The sequence below is a fragment of the Pleurodeles waltl genome, chromosome 6 (genome assembly GCF_031143425.1).
Source record: "Pleurodeles waltl isolate 20211129_DDA chromosome 6, aPleWal1.hap1.20221129, whole genome shotgun sequence".
Classification (NCBI taxonomy): domain Eukaryota; kingdom Metazoa; phylum Chordata; class Amphibia; order Caudata; family Salamandridae; genus Pleurodeles; species Pleurodeles waltl.
The window spans coordinates 83,978,446-83,999,287 of NC_090445.1; the positions used below are offsets into that span (position 1 = coordinate 83,978,446).

Genomic DNA, 20,842 nt, shown 5'->3' on the forward strand with positions numbered 1-20,842 from the left:
GAGAAAGGTGCCTGTGTCGAGTCAGCAGCAAAGACAATGAAACAAAGGGGCCTCCTGGGATAACCACACACTACTTCCTCACAAAGAACACACAGAGGGTGTGTGAAATAACATAGGCACGTCAGCCTGGCTAGCTCAGTCGGTAGAGCATGAGACTCTTAATCTCAGGGTCGTGGGTTCGAGCCCCGCGTTGGGTGTGATGCTTTTTAAAGGCTTCTCCATTTTCGGGTTTAACATTAACTCTCACCTTTTTCAGATATTTTGCTGAGACTTAAAACTGCACACACACACACACATCCTGCAGTTTGCCTCACGATTCCCAGAGGACTCCACACAACGCAGCACTTCCCGCCCTGGGAGGCGCCGCTGGGAGTGGTCCTAGGCCGAGCCTTTCCTGCGCCCTTTCCTAGCCTGGGCCGCCCGTGCTTACAGCGAGCTCGGAGTCCGCTCCGGTCCGTCCTGTCCCCCCTCATCCTTTCAAAAAGAGGAGTTTAAGGTCTCATTCCCCCTGGTGTTATGATTAAAGTAGGTATGAAAACTAATGTCAGCAGCGGGATTTGACCACAGGACTGGGGAAAATACTGCCCTTGAATGTGGCGCCTTACACCGCTCGGCCATTCCGGCAGCCTCCAGAACACGGCTCTGGAGGCTGACTGCCAACTCGCGACACAGGGAGAGTTCACACTGTTCTCTACTGGACATTTAAGTATATGCCCAGAGACAGGTTGAGAGGACAGATGCATGTATGTACACAGTGAGCTCCAGAGAGACTGATGGGGACATAAGACTGGAGTAGAGCGAGAGATGGAGAAAGAGAAAGGTGCCTGGGTCGAGTCAGCAGCAGAGAAAATGAAACAAAGGGGCCTCCTGGGATAACCACACACTACTTCCTCACAAAGAACACACAGAGGGTGTGTGAAATGATATAGGCACAGCAGCCCGCCTATCTCAGTCGGTAGAGCATGAGACTCTTAATCTCAGGGTCGTGGGTTCGAGCCCCACGTTGGGTGTGATGCTTTTTAAAGGCTTCTCCATTTTCGGGTTTAACATAAACTCTCACCTTTTTCAGATATTTCGCTGAGGCTTAAAAATACACAAACACACATCCTGCAGTTTGCCTCACGATTCCCACAGGACTCCACACAACGCAGCACTTCCCGTCCTGGGAGGCGCCGCTGGGAGCGGTCCTAGGCCAAGCCTTTCCTGCGCCCTTTCCTACCTTGAGCCGCCCGTGCTTACAGCGAGCTCGGAGTCCGCTCCGGTCCGTCCTGTCCCCCCAATCCTTTAAAAAAGAGGAGTTTAAGGTCTCATCCCCGCTGGTGTTATGATTAAAGTAGGTATGAAAACTACTTTGTCAGCAGCGGGATTTGACCACAGGACTGTGGAAAAAACTGCTCTTGAATGTGGTGCCTTACACCGCTCGACCATTCCGGCAGCCTCCAGACACAACTCTGGAGGCTGACTGCCACCTCGCGACACAGGGAGAGTTCACACTGTTCTCTACTGGACATTTAAGTATATGCCCAGAGACAGGTTGAGAGGACAGATGCATGTATGTACCACAGTGAGCTCCAGAGAGACTGATGGGGACATAAGACTGGAGTAGAGCGAGAGATGGAGAAAGAGAAAGGTGCCTGGGTCGAGTCAGCAGCAGAGAAAATGAAACAAAGGGGCCTCCTGGGATAACCACACACTACTTCCTCACAAAGAACACACAGAGGGTGTGTGAAATGATACAGGCACAGCAGTCCGCCTAGCTCAGTCGGTAGAGCATGAGACTATTAATCTCAGGGTCGTGGGTTCGAGCCCCACGTTGGGTGTGATGCTTTTTAAAGGCTTCTCCATTTTCGGGTTTAACATAAACTCTCACCTTTTTCAGATATTTCGCTGAGGCTTAAAAATACACAAACATACATCCTGCAGTTTGCCTCACGATTCCCACAGGACTCCACACAACGCAGCACTTCCCGTCCTGGGAGGGGCCGCTGGGAGCGGTCCTAGGCCAAGCCTCTCCTGCGCCCTTTCCTAGCTTGAGCCGCCCGTGCTTACAGCGAGCTCGGAGTCCGCTCCGGTCCGTCCTGTCCCCCCCATCCTTTAAAAAAGAGGAGTTTAAGGTCTCATCCCCGCTGGTGTTATGATTAAAGTAGGTATGAAAACTACTTTGTCAGCAGCAGGATTTGACCACAGGACTGGGGAAGTTACTGCTCTTGAATGTGGCGCCTTACACCGCTCGACCATTCCGGCAGCCTCCGGACACAACTCTGGAGGCTGACTGCCACCTCGCGAAACAGGGAGAGTTCACACTGTTCTCTACTGGACATTTAAGTATGTGCCCAGAGAAAGGTTGAGAGGACAGATGCATGTATGTACCAGAGTGAGCTCCAGAGAGACTGAAGGGGACATAAGACTGGGGTAGAGCGAGAGATGGAGAAAGAGAAAGGTGCCTGTGTCGAGTCAGCAGCAGAGAAAATGAAACAAAGGGGCCTCCTGGGATAACCACACACTACTTCCTCTCAAAGAACACACAGAGGGTGTGTGAAATGACATAGCCACAGCAGCCTGGCTAGCTCAGTCGGTAGAGCATGAGACTCTTAATCTCAGGGTCGTGGGTTCGAGCCCCACGTTGGGCGTGATGCTTTTTAAAGTCTTCTCCATTTTCGGGTTTAACATTAACTCTCACCTTATTCAGATATTTCGCTGAGGCTTAAAAATACACAAACACACATCCTGCAGTTTGCCTCACGATTCCCACAGGACTCCACACAACGCAGCACTTCCCGCCCTGGGAGGCGCCGCTGGGAGCGGTCCTAGGCCGAGCCTTTCCTGCCCCCTTTCCTAGCTTGAGCCGCCCGTGCTTACAGCTAGGTCGGAGTCCGCTCCGGTACGTCCTGTCCCCCCCATCCTTTCAAAAAGAGGAGTTTAAGGTCTCATCCCCGCTGGTGTTATGATTAAAGTAGGTATGAAAACTACTTTGTCAGCAGTGGGATTTGACCACGGGACTGAGTAAGATACTGCTCTTGAATGTGGCGCCTTACACCGCTCGGCCATTCCGGCAGCCTCCGGACACAGCTCTGGAGGCTGACTGCCACCTCGCGAAACAGGGAGAGTTCACACTGTTCTCTACTGGACATTTAAGTATGTGCACAGAGACAGGTTGAGAGGACAGATGCATGTATGGACCAGAGTGAGCTCCAGAGAGACTGAAGGGGACATAAGACTGGGGTAGAGCGAGAGATGGAGAAAGAGAAAGGTGCCTGTGTCGAGTCAGCAGCAGAGAAAATGAAACAAAGGGGCCTCCTGGGATAACCACACACTACTTCCTCACAAAGAACACACAGAGGGTGTGTGAAATGACATAGGCACAGCAGCCTGACTAGCTCAGTCCGTGGAGCATGAGACTCTTAATCTCAGGGTCGTGGGTTCGAGCCCCACGTTGGGCGTGATGCTTTTTAAAGGCTTCCCCATTTTCAGGTTTAACATTAACTCTCACCTTTTTCAGATATTTTGCTGAGGCTTAAAACAACACACACACACACACACATCCTGCAGTTTGCCTCACGATTCCCACAGGACTCCACACAACTCAGCACTTCCCGCCCTGGGAGGCGCCGCTGGGAGCGGTCTTATGCGAGCCTTTCCTGCGCCCTTTCCTAGCCTGAGCCGCCCGCGCTTACAGCGAGCTCGGAGTCCGCTCCGGTCCGTCCTGTCCCCACCCATCCTTTCAAAAAGAGGAGATTAAAGACTCATCCCCGCTGGTGTTATGATTAAAGTAGGTATGAAAACTACTTTATGTCAGCAGCGGGATTTGATCACAGGACTGGGGAAAATACTGCTCTTGAATGTGGCGCCTTACACCGCTCGGCCATTCCGGCAGCCTGCGGAACACGGCTCTGGAGGCTGACTGCCACCTCGCGACACAGGGAGAGTTGACACTGTTCTCTACTGGACATTTAAGTATGTGCCCAGAGACAGGTTGAGAGGACAGATGCATGTATGTACCAGAGTGAGCTCCAGAGAGACTGACGGGACATAAGACTGGGGTAGAGCGAGAGATGGAAAAAGAGAAAGGTGCCTGTGTCTAGTCAGCAGCAGAGAAAATGAAACAAAGGGGCCTCTTGGGATAACCACACACTACTTCCTCACAAAGAACACACAGAGGGTGTGCGAAAGGACATAGGCACAGCAGCCCTGCTAGCTCAGTCGGTAGAACATGAGACTCTTAATCTCAGGGTCGTGGGTTCGAGCCCAACGTTGGGAGTGATGCTTTTTTAAGGCTTCTCCAATTTCGGGTTTAACATTAACTCTCACCTTTTTCAGATATTTTGCTGAGGCTTAAAACTAACACACACACATCCTGCAGTTTGCCTCACGATTCCCACAGGACTCCACACAACGCAGCACTTCCCGCCAGGGTGGCGCCGCTGGGAGCGGTCCTAGGCCGAGCCTTTCCTGCGCCCTTTCATAGCCTGAGCCGCAGGTGCTTACAGCGAGCTCGGAGTCCGCTCCGGTCCGTCCTCTCCCCCCCCATCCTTTCAAAAAGAGGAGTTTAAAGTCTCATCCCCGCTGGTGTTATGATTAAAGTAGGTATGAAAACTACTTTATGTCAGCAGCGGGATTTGACCACGGGACTGGGGGAGATACTGCTCTTGAATGTGGCACCTTACACCGCTCTGCCATTCCGGCAGCCTGCGGAACACGGCTCTGGAGGCTGACTGCCACCTCGCGACACAGGGAAAGTTCACACTGTTCTCTACTGGACATTTAAGTATGTGCCCAGAGACAGGTTGAGAGGACAGATGCATGTATGTACCAGAGTGAGCTCCAGAGAGACTGATGGGGACATAAGACTGGGGTAGAGCGAGAGATGGAGAAAGAGAAAGGTGCCTGTGTCGAGTCAGCAGCAAAGAAAATGAAACAAAGGGGCCTCCTGGGATAACCACACACTACTTCCTCACAAAGAACACACAGAGGGTGTGTGAAACGACATAGGCACGTCAGCCCGGTCTAGCTCAGTCGGTAGAGCATGAGACTCTTAATCTCAGGGTCGTGGGTTCGAGCCCCACGTTGGGTGTGATGCTTTTTAAAGGCTTCTCCATTTTCGGGTTGAACATTAACTCTCACCTTTTTCAGATATTTTTCTGAGGCTTAAAACTATACACACACACATCCTGCAGTTTGCCTCACGATTCCAACAGGACTCCACACAACGCAGCACTTCCCGCCCTGGTTGGCGCCGCTGGGAGCGGTCCTAGGCCTAGCATTTCCTGCGCCCTTTCCTAGCCTGGGCTGCCCGTGCTTACAGCGAGCTCGGAGTCCGCTCCGGTCCATCCTGTCCCCCCCCATCCTTTCAAAAAGAGAAGTTTAAAGTCTCATCCCCGCTGGTGTTATGATTAAAGTAGGTATGAAAACTACTTTATGTCAGCAGCGGGATTTGACCACGGGACTGGGGAAGATACTGCTCTTGAATGTGGCACCTTACACTGCTCGGCCATTACGGCAGCCTGTGGAACACGGCTCTGGAGGCTGACTGCCACCTCGCGACACAGGGAGAGTTCACACTGTTCTCTACTGGACATTTAAGTATGTGCCCAGAGACAGGTTGAGAGGACAGATGCATGTATGTACCAGAGTGAGCTCCAGAGAGACTGACGGGACATAAGACTGGGGTAGAGCGAGAGATGGAAAAAGAGAAAGGTGCCTGTGTCTAGTCAGCAGCAGAGAAAATGAAACAAAGGGGCCTCTTGGGATAACCACACACTACTTCCTCACAAAGAACACACAGAGGGTGTGCGAAAGGACATAGGCACAGCAGCCCTGCTAGCTCAGTCGGTAGAACATGAGACTCTTAATCTCAGGGTCGTGGGTTCGAGCCCAACGTTGGGAGTGATGCTTTTTTAAGGCTTCTCCAATTTCGGGTTTAACATTAACTCTCACCTTTTTCAGATATTTTGCTGAGGCTTAAAACTAACACACACACATCCTGCAGTTTGCCTCACGATTCCCACAGGACTCCACACAACGCAGCACTTCCCGCCAGGGTGGCGCCGCTGGGAGCGGTCCTAGGCCGAGCCTTTCCTGCGCCCTTTCATAGCCTGAGCCGCAGGTGCTTACAGCGAGCTCGGAGTCCGCTCCGGTCCGTCCTCTCCCCCCCCATCCTTTCAAAAAGAGGAGTTTAAAGTCTCATCCCCGCTGGTGTTATGATTAAAGTAGGTATGAAAACTACTTTATGTCAGCAGCGGGATTTGACCACGGGACTGGGGGAGATACTGCTCTTGAATGTGGCACCTTACACCGCTCTGCCATTCCGGCAGCCTGCGGAACACGGCTCTGGAGGCTGACTGCCACCTCGCGACACAGGGAAAGTTCACACTGTTCTCTACTGGACATTTAAGTATGTGCCCAGAGACAGGTTGAGAGGACAGATGCATGTATGTACCAGAGTGAGCTCCAGAGAGACTGATGGGGACATAAGACTGGGGTAGAGCGAGAGATGGAGAAAGAGAAAGGTGCCTGTGTCGAGTCAGCAGCAAAGAAAATGAAACAAAGGGGCCTCCTGGGATAACCACACACTACTTCCTCACAAAGAACACACAGAGGGTGTGTGAAACGACATAGGCACGTCAGCCCGGTCTAGCTCAGTCGGTAGAGCATGAGACTCTTAATCTCAGGGTCGTGGGTTCGAGCCCCACGTTGGGTGTGATGCTTTTTAAAGGCTTCTCCATTTTCGGGTTGAACATTAACTCTCACCTTTTTCAGATATTTTTCTGAGGCTTAAAACTATACACACACACATCCTGCAGTTTGCCTCACGATTCCAACAGGACTCCACACAACGCAGCACTTCCCGCCCTGGTTGGCGCCGCTGGGAGCGGTCCTAGGCCTAGCATTTCCTGCGCCCTTTCCTAGCCTGGGCTGCCCGTGCTTACAGCGAGCTCGGAGTCCGCTCCGGTCCATCCTGTCCCCCCCCATCCTTTCAAAAAGAGAAGTTTAAAGTCTCATCCCCGCTGGTGTTATGATTAAAGTAGGTATGAAAACTACTTTATGTCAGCAGCGGGATTTGACCACGGGACTGGGGAAGATACTGCTCTTGAATGTGGCACCTTACACTGCTCGGCCATTACGGCAGCCTGTGGAACACGGCTCTGGAGGCTGACTGCCACCTCGCGACACAGGGAGAGTTCACACTGTTCTCTACTGGACATTTAAGTATGTGCCCAGAGACAGGTTGAGAGGACAGATGCATGTATGTACCAGAGTGAGCTCCAGAGAGACTGATGGGGACATAAGACTGTGGTAGAGCGAGAGATGGAGAAAGAGAAAGGTGCCTGTGTCGAGTCAGCAGCAAAGAAAATGAAACAAAGGGGCCTCCTGGGATAACCACACACTACCTCCTCACAAAGAACACACAGAGGGTGTGTGAAATGACATAGGCACGTCAGCCCGGCTAGCTCAGTCGGGAGAGCATGAGACTCTTAATCTCAGGGTCGTGGGTTCGAGCCCCACGTTGGGTGTGATGCTTTTTAAAGGCTTCTCCATTTTCGGTTTTAACATTAACTCTCACCTTTTTCAGATATTTCGCTGAGAATTAAAACTACACACACACACACACATCCTGCAGTTTGCCTCACGATTCCCACAGGACTCAACACAACGCAGCACTTCCCGCCCTGGGTGGCGCCGCTGGGAGCGGTCCTAGGCCGAGCCTTTCCTGCGCCCTTTCCTAGCCTGAGCCGCCCGTGCTTACAGCGAGCTCGGAGTCCGCTCCGGTCCGTCCTGTCCCCCCCCATCCTTTCAAAAAGAGGAGTTTAAAGTCTCATCCCCGCTGGTGTTATGATTAAAGTAGGTATGAAAACTACTTTATGTCAGCAGCGGGATTTGACCATGGGACTGGGGAAGATACTGCTCTTGAATGGGGCACCTTACACCGCTCGGCCATTACGGCAGCCTGTGGAACACGTCTCTGGAGGCTGACTGCCACCTCGCGACACAGGGAGAGTTCACACTGTTCTCTACTGGACATTTAAGTATGTGCCCAGAGACAGGTTGAGAGGACAGATGCATGTATGTACCAGAGTGAGCTCCAGAGAGACTGATGGGGACATAAGATTGTGGTAGAGCGAGAGATGGAGAAAGAGAAAGGTGCCTGTGTCGAGTCAGCAGCAAAGAAAATGAAACAAAGGGGCCTCCTGGGATAACCACACACTACTTTCTCACAAAGAACACACAGAGGGTGTGTGAAATGACATAGGCACGTCAGCCTGGCTAGCTCAGTCGGTAGAGCATGAGACTCTTAATCTCAGGGTCGTGGGTTCGAGTCCCACGTTGGGTGTGATGCTTTTTAAAGGCTTCTCCATTTTCGACTTTAACATTAACTCTCACCTTTTTCAGATATTTCGCTGAGAATTAAAACTACACACACACACACACATCCTGCAGTTTGCCTCACGATTCCCACAGGACTCCACACAACGCAGCCCTTCCCGCCCTGGGAGGCGCCGCTGGGAGTGGTCCTAGGCCGATCCTTTCCTGCGCCCTTTCCTAGCCTGAGCCGCCCGTGCTTACAGCGAGCTCGGAGTCCTCTCCGGTCCGTCCCCCCCCCCCCCATCATTTCAAAAAGAGGAGTGTAAGGTCTCATCCCCCCTGGTGTTATGATGAAAGTAGGTATGAAAGCTACTTTATGTCAGCAGCAGGATTTGACCACGGGACTAGGGAAGATACTGCTCTTGAATGTGGCGCCTTACACCGCTCGGCCATTCCGGCAGCCTCCGGAACATGGCTCTGGAGGCTGACTGCCACCTCGCGACACAGGGAGAGTTCACACTGTTCTCTACTGGACATTTAAGTATATCCCCAGAGACAGGTTGAGAGGACAGATGCATGTATGTACCACAGTGAGCTCCAGAGAGACTGATGGGGACATAAGACTGGAGTAGAGCGAGAGATGGAGAAAGAGAAAGGTGCCTGTGTCGAGTCAGCAGCAGAGAAAATGAAACAAAGGGGCCTCCTGGGATAACCACACACTACTTCCTCACAAAGCACACACAGAGGGTGTGTGAAATGACATAGACATAGCAGCCCAGCTAGCTCAGTCGGTAGCGCATAAGACTCTTAATCTCAGGGTCGTGGGCTCGAGCCCCACGTTGGGCGTGATGCTTTTTAAAGGCTTCTCCATTTTCAGGTTTAACATTAACTCCCACCTTTTTCAGATATTTCGCTGAGGCTTAAAACTACACACACACTCACACATCCTGCAGTTTACCTCACGATTCCCACAGGACTCCACACAACGCAGCACTTCCCACCCTGGGAGGCGCCGCTGGGAGCGGTCCTAGGCCAAGCCTTTCCTGCGCCCTTTCCTAGCCTGAGCTGCACGTGCTTACAGCGAGCTCGGAATCTGCTCCGGTCCGTCCTGTCCCCCCCATCCTTTCAAAAAGAGGAGTTTAAAGTCTCATCCCCGCTGGTGTTATGAATAAAGTAGGTATGAAAACTACTTTATGTCAGCAGCGGGATTTGACCACGGGACTGGGGAAGATACTGCTCTTGAATGTGGCACCTTACACCGCTCGGCCATTCCGGCAGCCTCTGGATACGGCTCTGGAGGCTGACTGCCACCTCGCGAAACAGGGAGAGTTCACACTGTTCTCTACTGGACATTTAAGTATGTGCCCAGAGACAGGTTGAGACGACAGATGCATGTATGTACCACAGTGAGCTCCAGAGAGACTGAAGGGGACTTAAGACTGGGGTAGAGCGAGAGATGGAGAAAGAGAAAGGTGCCTGTGTCGAGTCAGCAGCAGAGAAAATGAAACAAAGGGGCCTCCTGGGATAACCACACACTACTTCCTTACAAAGAACACACAGAGGGTGTGTGAAATGACATAGGCACAGCAGGCCGGCTACCTCAGTCGGTAGAGCATGAGACTCTTAATCTCAGGGTCGTGGGTTCGAGCCACACGTTGGGTGTGATGCTTTTTAAAGACTTCTCCATTTTCGGGTTTAACATTAACTCTCACCTTTTTCAGATATTTCGCTGCGGCTTACAACTACACACACACACACATCCTGCAGTTTGCCTCACGATTCCCACAGGACTCCCCCCAACGCAGCACTTCCCGCTCTGGGAGGCGCCGCTGGGAGCGGTCCTAGGCCAAGTCTTTCCTGCGCCCTTTCCTAGCCTGAGCTGCCCGTGCTTACAGCGAGCTCGGAGTCCGCTCCGTCCTGTCCCCCACAATCCTTTCAAAAAGAGGATTTTAAGGTCTCATCCCCGCTGGTGTTATGATTAAAGTAGGTATGAAAACTACTTTATGTTTACAGCGGTATTTGATCACAGGACTGGGGAAGATACTGCTCTTGAATGTGGCACCTTACACCGCTCAGCCATTCCGGCAGCCTGCGGAACAAGGCTCTGGAGGCTGACTGCCACCTCGCGAAACAGGGAGAGTTCACACTGTTCTCTACTGGACATTTAAGTATGTGCCCAGAGACAGGTTGAGAGGACAGATGCATGTATGTACCAGAGTGAGCTCCAGAGAGGCTGATGGGGACATAATACTGGGGTAGAGCGAGAGATGGAGAAAGAGAAAGGTGCCTGTGTCGAGTCAGCAGCAGAGAAAATGAAACTTAGGGGCCTCCTGGGATACCCACACACTACTTCCTCACAAAGAACACACAGAGGGTGTGTGAAATGACACAGGTACAGCAGCCCAGCTAGCTCAGTCGGTAGAGCATGAGACTCCTAATCTCAGGGTCGTGGGTTCGAGCCCCACGTTGGGTGTGATGCTTTTTAAAGGCTTCTCCATTTTCGGCTTTAACATTAACTCTCACCTTTTTCAGATATTTCGCTGAGGCTTAAAACTACACACACACACACACATCCTGCAGTTTGCCTCACGATTCCCACAGGACTCCACACAACGCAGCACTTCCCGCCCTGGGAGGCGCCGCTGGGAGCGGTCCTAGGCCGACCCTTTCCTGCGCCCTTTCCTAGCCTGAGCCGCCCGTGCTTACAGCGAGCTCGGAGTCCGCTCCGGTCCGTCCTGTCCCCCCCCATCCTTTCAAAAAGAGGAGTTTAAAGTCTCATCCCCGCTGGTGTTATGATTAAAGTAGGTATGAAAACTACTTTATGTCGGCAGCAGGATTTGATCACGGGACTGGGCAAGATACTGCTCTTGAATGTGGCACCTTACACCTCTCAGCCATTCCGGCAGCCTGCGGAACACGGCTCGGGAGGCTGACTGCCACCTCGCGAAACAGGGAGAGTTCACACTGTTCTCTACTGGACATTTAAGTATGTGCCCAGAGACAGGTTGAGAGGACAGATGCATGTATGTACCAGAGTGAGCTCTAGAGAGACTGATGGGGACATAAGACTGGGGTAGAGCGAGAGATGGTGAAATTGAAAGGTGCCTGTGTCGAGTCAGCAGCAGAGAAAATGAAACAAAGGGGCCTCCTGGGATAACCACACACTACTTCCTCACAAAGAACACACAGAGGGTGTGTGAAATGACATAGGCACAGCAGCCTGGATAGCTCAGTGGGTAGAACATAAGACTCTTAATCTCAGGGTCGTGGTTTCGAGCCCCACGTTGGGCGTGATGCTTTTTAAAGGCTTCTCCATTTTCGGGTTTAACATTAACTCTCATCTTTTTCAGATATTTCGCTGAGGCTTAAAACTACACACACATACATCCTGCAGTTTGCCTCACGATTCCCACAGGACTCCACACAACGCAGCACTTCCCGCCCTGGGAGGCACCGCTGGGAGCGGTCCTAGTCCGAGCCTTTCCTGCGCCCTTTCCTAGCCTGAGCCGCCCGTGCTTACAGCGAGCTCGGAGTCCGCTCCGGTCCGTCCTGTTCCCCACCCATCCTTTCAAAATGAGGAGTTTAAAGTCTCATCCCCGCTGGTGTTATGATTAAAGTAGGTATGAAAACTACATTATGTCAGCAACAGGATTTGATCGCAGGACTGGGGAAGATACTGCTCTTGAATGTGGCGCCTTACACCGCTCGGCCATTCCGGCAGCCTCCGAAACACGCCTCTGGAGGCTGACTGCCACCTCGCGAAACAGGGAGAGTTCACACTGTTCTCTACTGGACATTTAAGTATGTGCCCAGAGACAGGTTGAGAGGACAGATGCATGTATGTACCAGAGTGAGCTCTAGAGAGACTGATGGGGACATAAGACTGGGGTAGAGCGAGAGATGGTGAAATTGAAAGGTGCCTGTGTCGAGTCAGCAGCAGAGAAAATGAAACAAAGGCGCCACATGGGATAACCACACACTACTTCCTCACAAAGAACACACAGAGGGTGTGTGAAATGACATAGGCACAGCAGCCTGGATAGCTCAGTGGGTAGAACATAAGACTCTTAATCTCAGGGTCGTGGTTTCGAGCCCCACGTTGGGTGTGATGCTTTTTAAAGGCTTCTCCATTTTCGGGTTTAAGATTAACTCTCATCTTTTTCAGATATTTCGCTGAGGCTTAAAACTACACACACATACATCCTGCAGTTTGCCTCACGATTCCCACAGGACTCCACACAACGCAGCACTTCCCGCCCTGGGAGGCACCGCTGGGAGCGGTCCTAGTCCGAGCCTTTCCTGCGCCCTTTCCTAGCCTGAGCCGCCCGTGCTTACAGCGAGCTCGGAGTCCGCTCCGGTCCGTCCTGTCCCCCACCCATCCTTTCAAAATGAGGAGTTTAAAGTCTCATCCCCGCTGGTGTTATGATTAAAGTAGGTATGAAAACTACATTATGTCAGCAACAGGATTTGATCGCAGGACTGGGGAAGATACTGCTCTTGAATGTGGCGCCTTACACCGCTCGGCCATTCCGGCAGCCTCCGAAACACGCCTCTGGAGGCTGACTGCCACCTCGCGAAACAGGGAGAGTTCACACTGTTCTCTACTGGACATTTAAGTATGTGCCTAGAGACAGATTGAGAGGACAGATGTATGTATGTACCAGAGTGAGCTCAAGAGAGACTGATGGGGACATAAGACTGGGGTAGAGCGAGAGATGGAGAAAGAGAAAGGTGCCTGTGTCGACTCAGCAGCAGAGAAAATGAAACAAGGGGGCCTCCTGGGATAATCACACACTACTTCCTCACAAAGAACACACAGAGGGTGTGTGAAATGACACAGACACAGCGAGCCGGCTAGCTCAGTCGGTAGAGCATGAGACTCTTAATCTCAGGGTTGTGTTTTCGAGCACCACGTTGGGCGTGGTGCTTTTTAAAGGCTTCTCCATTTTCGGGTTTAACATTAACTCTCACCTTTTTCAGATATTTCATTGAGGCTTGAAACTACACACACATACATCCTGCAGTTTGCCTCACGATTCCCACAGGACTCCACACAACGCAGCACTTCCCACCCTGGGAGGCGCCGCTGGGAGCGGTCCTAGGCCGAGCCTTTCCTGCGCCCTTTCCTAGCCTGAGCCGCCCGTGCTTACAGCGAGCTCGGAGTCCGCTCAGGTCCGTCCTGTCCCCCCCCCATCCTTTCAAAAAGAGGAGTTTAAGGTCTCATCCCCGCTGGTGTTATGATTAAAATAGGTATGAAAACTACTTTATGTCAGCAGCGGGATTTGATCACGGGACTGGGGAAGATATGGCTCTTGAATGTGGCACCTTACACCGCTCGGCCATTCCGGCAGCCTCCGGAACATGCCTCTGGAGTCTGACTGCCACCTCGCGAAACAGGGAGAGTTCACACTGTTCTCTACTGGACATTTAAGTATGTGCCCAGAGACAGGATGAGAGGACAGATGCATGTATGTACCAGAGTGAGCTCCAGAGAGACTGATGGGGACATAAGACTGGGGTAGAGCAGGAGATGGAGAAAGAGAAAGGTGCCTGTGTCGAGTCAGCAGCAGAGAAAATGAAACAAAGGGGCCTCTTGGGATAACCACACACTACTTCCTCACAAAGAACACACAGAGGGTGTGTAAAATGACATAGGAACAGCAGCGCGGCTAGCTCAGTTGGTAGAGCATGAAACTCTTAATCTCAGGGTTGTGGGTTTGAGCCCCACGTTGGGCGTGATGGTTTTTAAAGGCTTCTCCATTTTCGGGTTTAACATTAACTCTCACCTTTTTCAGATATTTCGAATGAGGCTTAAAACTACACACACACACACACACATCCTGCAGTTTGCCTCACGATTCCCACAGGACTCCACACAACGCAGCACTTCCCGCCCTGGGAGGCGCCGCTGGGAGCGGTCCTTGGCCGAGCCTTTCCTGCGCCCTTTCCTAGCCTGAGCTGCCCGTGCTTACAGCGAGCTCGGAGTCCGCTCCAGTCCGTCCTGTCACCCCCCATCCTTTAAAAAGATGAGTTTAAGGTATCATCCCCGCTGGTGTTATGATTAAAGTAGGTATGAAAACTAATTTATGTCATCAGTAGGATTTGATCACGGGACTGGGGATGATACTGCGCTTCAATGTGGCGCCTTACACCGCTCGGCCATTCCGGCAGCCTCCAAAACACGGCTCTGGAGGCTGACTGCCACCTTGCGAAACAGGGAGAGTTCACACTGTTCTCTACTGTACATGTACGTATGTGCCCAGAGACAGGTTGAGAGGACAGGTGCATGTATGTACCAGAGTGAGCTCCAGAGAGACTGATGGGGACATAAGACTGGGGTTGAGCGAGAGATGGAGAAAGAGAAAGGTGCCTGTGTCGAGTCAGCAGCAGAGAAAATGAAACAAAGGGGCCTCCTGGGATAACCACACACTACTTCCTCACAAAGAACACACAGAGGGTGTGTGAAATGACATAGGCACAGCAGACCGGCTAGCTGAGTCGATAGAACATGAGACTCTTAATCTCAAGGTTGTGGGTTCGAGCCCCACGTTGGGCGTGATGCTTTTTAAAGGCTTCTCCATTTTCGGGTTTAACATTAACTCTCACCTTTTTCAGATATTTCGCTGAGGCTTAAAACTACACACACACACATCCTGCAGTTTGCCTCACGATTCCCACAGAACTCCACACAACGCAGCAATTCCCACCCTGGGAGGCGCCGCTGGGAGCGGTCCTAGTCCGAGCCTTTCCTGCGCCCTTTCCTAGCCTGAGCCGCCCGTGCTTACAGCGAGCTCGGAGTCCGCGCCGGTCCGTCCTGTCCACCCCCCCATCCTTTCAAAAAGAGGAGTTTACGGTCTCATCCCCACTGGTGTTATGATTAAAGTAGGTATGAAAACTAATTTATGTCGACAGCAGGATTTGATCACGGGACTGGGGAAGATACTGCTCTTGAATGTGGCGCCTTACACCGCTCGGCCATTCCGGCAGCCTCCGAAACATGGCTCTGGAGGCTGACTGCCACCTCGCGAAACAGGGAGAGTTCACACTGTTCTCTACTGGACATTTAAGTATGTGCCCAGAGACAGGTTGAGAGGACAGATGCATGTATGTACCAGAGTGAGCTCCAGAGAGACTGATGGGGACATAAGACTGGGGTAGAGCCAGAGATGGAGAAAGAGAAAGGTGCCTGTGTCGAGTCAGCAGCAGAGAAAATGAAACAAAGGGGCCTCCTGGGATAACCACACACTACTTCCTCACAAAGAACACACAGAGGGTGTGTGAAATGACACAGGCACAGCAGCCCGGCTAGCTCAGTCAGTAGAGCATGAGACTCTTAATCTCAGGGTCGTGGGTCCGAGCTCCATGTTGGGCGTGATGCTTTTTAAAGGCTTCTCCATTTTCGGGTTTAACATTTACTCTCACCTTTTTCAGATATTTCGCTGAGGCTTAAAACTACACACACACACACACATCCTGCAGTTTGCCTCACGATTCCCACAGGACTCCACGCAACGCATCACTTCCCGCCCTGGGAGGCGCCGCTGGGAGCGGTCCTAAGTCGAGCCTTTCCTGCGCCCTTTCCTAGCCTGAGCCGCCCGTGCTTACAGCGAGCTCGGAGTCCGCTCCGGTCCGTCCTGTTCCCCCCCATCCTTTAAAAAAAAATGAGTTTAAGGTCTCATCCCCGCTGGTGTTATGATTAAAGTAGGTATGAAAACCACTTTATGTCGGCAGTGGGATTTGATGACGGGACTGGGGAAAATACTGCTCTTGAATGTGGCGCCTTACACTGCTCGGCCATTCCGGCAGCCATGGCATGCCTCTGGAACACGGCTCTGGAGGCTGACTGCCACCTCGCGAAAGAGGAAGAGTTCACAATCTTCTCTATTGGACATTTATCACAACACCCTCAGCAGCACGGGCCTCCTCAACAGACATCAGGGAGACGCTGCTGCAAGACGGGCATCGAAGGACCAAATGTTTAACAATAAACACCAGCACTTCAACCTTCTACATCACACACCCAACCCCAATGCTTTTACAGCACATACCACGGCTTGCTCATTCAAGGACGCGTCAGAAAAGGCATGTCACACCAGGAACTAGAAAAATCATTGTCTAATTTACACATCCCTCCATCTAGAGCAGGTGTCATACCCTAAAGGCCACAGAGCCCAAGGCTGCCGCTTAATATTACACAACTGCCCTTACTAATCCACCCTTCCCCTTCAAACCCGGCACCATAACTTTCTGGGACATAAACATAAACGTCATTCATGGCAAATTCACTGCCAGGAACACAGTGGCAACTCGTCGTTATGGACTTCAGTTTGGGCTCCACTCTTTGTAGTCTGTCAATTTTTTTATTACACTAATAGTGAAAAATAATATATTATTCACTATTAGTGTAATAAAAATGGAGTACAGTTAGCTGGGATATGCCTATCCATGGCAGCTGAGGTAAGTAAAAAATGCTTGTAAATGTCTATTGTGTGCATGCTTGCAGGTGAGAGGGTGTTTAAGTGAGAGAGAATGTATGCAAGTGTCAATTTGTATGTTTTTATAAGTATGTGTGTGTGAGTGAAAGAGGAGGTCAAAGGTCGTGTGATGTCACTTCTACTACCCCCGGCATTTCGGTGAATTGACGTTCATGAACATAAACCAATGATTTAATATCATTTCACTGACATCTCCGGTGAGATATTCTAGTTCAGACATCTGGAACCCAGATCTCTTGGAACAGGCATCTGGCACTGAATTCACAGTAAGAGCACAGCCGTTGGCATCTGCTGTACCAGACATTTATGCCACAGACATCGCCTCTTTTTAGCAGAGATAGCAGCATGTAAATGTTTCACAACAGACATCTTGAGCATACTTCCTGAAACAGCTATCAGCAATGCCAGATTCTCTATCTCACATTCACAATTGAGAAGAATGTCACAGACTTACGGTATAAACTGTCCCCTAAGCCACATCTAAAGGGACTGTTCCCAGAAGGTTCATCACTAGTGAGATATTTTCGATTACAAATCAAATGTTGCAGTAAGGACATCGCTAATGGCGTCTGCCATGAGAGCCCGATGGCAACGCATCCTGGGTCAGACATACTTCATGGAGCTCTAGAAGAGACACCTAGATTTAAACGCCTCAGAGTAGACACATACAGCACACAAGACAAAACAACTATTACATATGTAATATTGTCACCGGCTATGTAGTATAGAGGATTCTTGCAAAGACATCAGGGGTTAAATGTCACACAACAGATGTTAGCACGTCAGACGGTAATAAGTAAACTTACAAGGGGACGCGAGTAGGTCGATGAACCTTTTGACTAACGCTTGAGATGTTCCCACCATAAAGAAACAATACCAACACTGATCAATAACCAATTTGTCAATTTCAACAATAATCAATAACATTAGTAATCATTAAAAGTCAGTAATTGACACACCATGACCTCGCAGTCATGAATAACCACACCTTTATTTAAAAGTTAGGATGTTTATTTCCCTATATTAACAATGCTAATGTCATGGAGGTTGTCCTCCTCAGGCCAAAACAAAAAAGATAATGACCAGGCATTGTTTTCCTGTTATTTAGAGACATTGTTCTTTTTCACTTTCATTGTCAGAAAGCCTGGAAACTTCCATTCCGATGATGCTGGGTATAATTATGTAGCAACGGTGTGGGTAAGTGTTATTACAGATTTATTGTGTGATAATATAAGACTTTTTTCCAGCCATTACAGGGGTGAAACTCTTCAGTTATCAGTATTGGGGATATTTACAGGCCTATGCTGAGAAAATGTGTGGCCTATTTCTAAACACTGTGTGGGTAAAACTGTCCTCCTCTCGGGGTGATGAATGCTTTGCTTATTTTCATACCATCCCTGATGTAATGTACAGTTTGTACCCAGTCACTACACAGGTATAACCAGGCAGATCTCAGGATGGTGAAGCTTTGGTTACATTCCCTCTCTCCGTAGCCAGATCAGTGTAGCAATGTAAGGTTGTTTTGAAGTCAGATTATGTAATCCAAAACTAACTTAAATAAAAACGTTTTTGTAGAATCTTGGGTTGTCCTTATATTGATTGACTGTCTTTGAGGAACTGTTTTTAAAAATGTCTAATATATCCTAGAGACTGTGCAGTGAGGCAAAGTGTATAGGGGGATAGCGCAACAATGCATCCAGGTCAATAGGACTAAGGTGGGGTAATGGAGCACCCTTATCTTCCCTTCGAGAGGGTCCCCTCAGGTATTGTTACAGCACCGGCTCCTGGGAAGCATTTCATACCTTTTCAAGGCTAATTATTGGATGTGAAAAGCTGCAGAGCCAACGCAAACTAGACTCTAGGAACTTCAGGCATGGAAAATATAGATTTCTAAAAAGTTACTTTTCCTTCATTTCTATTAAAAATCCGACCCCACCATTGAATTGGATTTTTATTAACTATTAAAATAGTTGTTTACATATTTTGGTAACTAGTTCCATCCCCAAAATATAGTATTAGTAATTTAATCTGTACTCTGGTTTTCTAAATAGGACAGCTAGTTATCTCACAGTGGAAAATAGCTTGTGGGTGCTAATCACTGTAAGGACATGTTAACATTAAAGTTCTACATGCCCTATGGTTAAATACCATGTTCCCTGTCTAGCGGACTACAACACCTACATTGGGATGAGTTTTTAATATTTAAAAGGGAGTTTTTTACTTATTGAGAGGGTTTATTTTGACTGATTGAATGGCATCTTCCATATGCTACAGCCAGGCTATAATGATGAGCCTGAAGCCAGGTTTGCACTGTCACTGTAGTGGATGTCACAATATGTGCTGCATAGCACTAGTGACATTTAACTTCCATGTCTTTGGTACACTTTGTACCATATACCAGGACCTTATTGGCAAGTTAACTATGCCATTAACAAGTATGCCAACTCAACCATGTTCAAAGGGGGAGCACAGGCACTTTACTACTTAATAGCAGGGGTAAACTGCACAGAGTTCTAAAACCAGCAAAATTATAGGGTCCATTGTAGAGACTATGCAGAAAAGGCAGATATTCTACAGTTCACATCTATATTGTAGCTCTCTGCATGTCGCCAGTTTGCCCTGCATCAGTCTGCGCCAGTGATACTTCATATCAGTGCTGCGGCTGTCTGCATTGTACGAGTCTACCCTGCAGGTTCCTATGATACTTCACATCAGTGCTGTAGTTATCTGCATTGCACCAGTCCCCTCTGTGCCAGTCTGTATCTTGACACTTAACATCAGTACTGTACCTTTCTGCATTGCACCAGTCTGACCTGCACCAATCTACCCCTTTAATACTTCTACACATCCTGTGTACAGCAGTTTGCATTACACCAGTCTATACCTGCAATGCTTCTTGACTACCCTGATGTAGCTCTTTGCATTGTGCCAGTCTGCCCTGTGCCAGTCTGTACCTGCGGTGCTTCTTGACTACCATGGTGTACCAGTCTGCCCTGTGCCACTCTGTACCTGTGATGCTTCTACACAGCCTTGGTGCTCTTTCCACTGAGCCAGTCTGCCCTTCTGAGTCAGTTGCTGTCGGGCCTCGCAAGCCAGTGGAACTCTGTGTGTTGTCCAGTTAATCCTTCACTCTCTTCAGCTGTTGTAGCTCACTGTAGCAAGGCTGTGAGGCGCTATGGGGTCACTCTGCTCTTCACACTCTCTCTGACAGAGTCTGTGCCTGTGTCCCTGAATGTAATGGAAGGTGGAAATGTAACTGAGGCAGAAAAACAACTTTGTCTTGTTTTCACAGACACGTATTTGCGCTATGAACCGCCTCCAAAGCTATTTATCTGCCCGGGGTGACAGACTGGAGTGGGTATTAATGGTTGGTGGAAATGCACACAGGGCGGGCTGCTTCAGAATCTTTTCATTCAAGTGAAGACACACAAAAACCCAGATTGATAAAAAAGTAGCTCATTAGTTCTGACGAGCCTCTTTTTCTGTGCCACCCTAGAGGCACCTACAACGCCATAGTTGTGCCGTAGTTAACAAAAGGCACACCATGGTGGTAGTTAGAACAATAGCATCAAAATGTTTGACCCTATTGTGGCGCTTTGCTACACTAGCGCCAAAATATTTGATGCTAGTGTAGCAAAGTGCAAGGAGGCGCATTGATTTAAATGGGTGCGTCATTTTGATGCTTCCTCTGAACACCTGTGCAAAATGAGAGAAAAAGTGGCGCAGTAAAATCTGGTAAATTTCACTGTACCATTCTTTTGGGCCTACTAGCGCCTGAACACCACCCTTGCATACATTATGCCTGGGGCAGGCATGATGTGGCGCAAGGGGTTACAAAGTGGCAGAATGCATGCATTGCGCCACTTTGTAAATATGGCGTGGGTGAAAATGCCACCTTCGCACCACATTTGCTTTAAAACTGATGCAAATGTGGCGCAAGGTGGCAGTGGGGGCTTCTGAAACCTGGCCCAAAGAGAGACAGCCTGCTGGAAGCAGAAAGAGAGCTGCATGTATGTAAGCAGAAGCTGGTCCAGAGATACAGGCGG

At 50.0% G+C, this 20,842-nt stretch overlaps 4 non-coding genes across 4 annotated transcripts; all 4 read left to right on the top strand.

Moving 5' to 3' along the window:
- Positions 1 to 1,747: 1,747 nt before the first annotated feature.
- On the top strand, positions 1,748 to 1,820 carry TRNAN-AUU (transfer RNA asparagine (anticodon AUU)). Its single transcript has one exon. It is a non-coding gene; the product is annotated as a tRNA-Asn (tRNA).
- Positions 1,821 to 2,557: 737 nt separating this feature from the next.
- On the top strand, positions 2,558 to 2,630 carry TRNAK-CUU (transfer RNA lysine (anticodon CUU)). The gene has a single exon. It is a non-coding gene; the product is annotated as a tRNA-Lys (tRNA).
- Positions 2,631 to 8,256: 5,626 nt separating this feature from the next.
- Positions 8,257 to 8,329, top strand: TRNAK-CUU (transfer RNA lysine (anticodon CUU)). Its single transcript has one exon. It is a non-coding gene; the product is annotated as a tRNA-Lys (tRNA).
- Positions 8,330 to 10,701: 2,372 nt separating this feature from the next.
- Positions 10,702 to 10,774, top strand: TRNAR-CCU (transfer RNA arginine (anticodon CCU)). Its single transcript has one exon. It is a non-coding gene; the product is annotated as a tRNA-Arg (tRNA).
- The last annotated feature ends 10,068 nt before the right edge of the window (positions 10,775 to 20,842 follow it).